Raw genomic sequence first — 2504 nt, 5'->3', positions numbered from 1 at the left:
TGTCATTAATATCATTATATGTTGATGTTGATTTTGTTGTTTTTACTATGTAGAAAATCTTTAAATAATAAGAGTTTTATCTCTTCCTTTTTAATACTTCTCTATGTACTATGTTAAACAATGGCAGAGAAAGTTGAAAGATTATGTGTAATGACCTTTACCTGTTTAAGGAAGTTTCTGCTACTTCCTACTTTAAGATGTTGATCCTTGTAATTTTTCTGTATTTATTTTAAAATCTATGATGTTTGCTCTCTTCTGGTTGGGACCATGGAGGGTGCACAAGGGAAGAAGAAGAAGAAGTTCTCTACTGACAAAAGCCCTTAAGAAAAAGCAAAGGAATTTCACAGAGCTGAAGATCAAGTATCTGATGAGAAAGAAGTTTACACAAAAGTTGCTTTGAAAGGCAAGGAAGAAGCTTATCTATGAAAAAGCTAAGCACTGTCACAAGGAATGTAGGCAGATGTACAGAACTGAGATTCGAATGGCTGGGATGTCAAGAAAAGCTGGAGAGTTCTATGTACCTGCGGAACCCAAATTGGCATTTGTCATCAGGATCAGAGGTATGGATGATATGAGCCCAAAGGTCTGCAAGGTGCTGCAACTTCTTCTTCTTCACTAGATCGTCAGTGGCATGTTCATTAAGCTCAACAAGCCTTCGATTAACATGCTGAGGACTGCAGAACAATATATGCAGGGGGTACCCAATCCTGAATTCAACAAATGGTCAAGCATGGTTATGGCAAAATCAACAAAAAATGAATTGCTCTGACAGAAAACACATTGATCACTCAATGTCCTAGTAAATATGGTATCATCTGCATGGAGGATCTGATCATTTCTACACTGTTAGATAATGCTTCAAAGAAGCAAACAACTTCCTGTTGGCCCTTCAAATTATCTTCTGCATGAGGTGGAATGAAGAAAAAGTCCACCCATTTTGAGGAAGGTGGAGATGCTGGTAACAAGGAACACCAGAGCAATAGGCTTATTATAAGGATGAACTAAGGCTTCTACCATGGTTATTTTTGTAGTTTGTTCAGTTAATAAACAGTGACTGCTTTGAAAGTGAAAAAAAATCTGTCTTTTTTTGTTAGTCTATTCATATGATATATATCATTGAAGGATTTTCCTCATGTTAAACATAATTTCATTCCTGGAACAAACTCTGTCTGATAGTGCTGATACTGTATGTACTTAAAAACAGAGTGTTGGATTCGTGCATTTATTCTTATCAGTGAAATGATAACTTTCTTATCTTATATTATCCTCACCTAGTTTTTGAATAAAGATTATACTAGCATTAGAAAATGAACTGGTCAGTCTTCTATCTCTTTCAACATTTGGGAGATTAAATAATCTTTGAAAATTTGGCAGAGCTCAAATGTAAAATGATATGGGTCTGAGACTATTTTGGAAAGTCTTTACTTTCCACTTAAATTTCTTTAATGTCAGTTTGTCTACTCATATTTTATATTTCTCTCTTGTATAGTTTTGCATTTTATATTTTTATAAGTCCATCCATTTTTTTGAGATTTTCAAGTGTACTTGAATATAATTTTCATATTTTATTGTTATTAAAAATCTATGTTGAGTTTATAGTTATTTGTCCTTTTTTTACTATATATTGCTTATTTGCTTCTTTTTATATTTTTACAGTCAGTCCTGCCAGAAGTTTATTTAATATGATCTTTTAAAATAATGAACTTTTTGTGTTATGATTCTCTCTATTTTTTTAAACTTTCTATTTGCTTAAATTCTGCCTATTTTCTTTTATTATTTTCTTCTTTTTCAGGGTTTTATCTCTCTGAACTTTTTTTACTTTTTTGCTTAGCTGTATTTTTCTTCAATCTTTCTTGTGCCCTAAGAAATATACTCACACTTATAAGTTTCTCCATAAATGTTGCCTTCAGATATGCCTCACAAATTTTGACATATACTATGAATTTTTTCAATTCTAAATACATTGTCAGTTCTCTTATGATTTTCAAAGCTATTCAGTACATATTTTGTGGCTTTAAGATATTTGAAATTGAAAATTTTATTAACTTCTAGTTTTATTGCAATAAAATTAAAAAGCTAGAAGTTAATACTATTCTTGACCTATCAGTTTCAGAAGGTGTGTGTTAAAGTCTCCAATTACAATTTTTGATTTACCTGTTTTGTCCCACAGAGCTATCTACCTATATCCTTAGGTGCATTTATGTTCATGATGACTAAATCTTCTTGCTCTATTATTCCCTTTATCAAGGTTTATATAATATCCCTCTTTGTCACTCAGGATGTTTTTCTCTCCATGGATATTAATCTTGTCAGATGTTAAGAGTGCAATTCCAGTTTTCTTTGGAATTTTGAGTAATTGCCAGATTACCTTTTCCCAGCCTTTATATATCTTCTTGTTTTAATGGTATTTCCTGTAAACAACATGCTATTAAATCTTTAAAAAAATTTTAAAGTAGCATTAGAATCTCTGTTATTTAACTAGTTCTAAATTTCAATTTATCATA

At 31.4% G+C, this 2504-nt stretch overlaps 1 pseudogene; it reads left to right on the top strand.

The window, feature by feature from the left end:
* The first annotated feature begins 267 nt into the window (after window positions 1-267).
* LOC114497876 lies at window positions 268-1005 on the top strand (annotated as a pseudogene).
* The last annotated feature ends 1499 nt before the right edge of the window (window positions 1006-2504 follow it).

The sequence above is a fragment of the Phyllostomus discolor genome, chromosome 5 (assembly GCF_004126475.2).
Source record: "Phyllostomus discolor isolate MPI-MPIP mPhyDis1 chromosome 5, mPhyDis1.pri.v3, whole genome shotgun sequence".
Classification (NCBI taxonomy): domain Eukaryota; kingdom Metazoa; phylum Chordata; class Mammalia; order Chiroptera; family Phyllostomidae; genus Phyllostomus; species Phyllostomus discolor.
The sequence above is the reverse complement of the archived record's forward strand: the minus strand, read 5'-3'. Positions and strand labels throughout refer to the sequence as shown.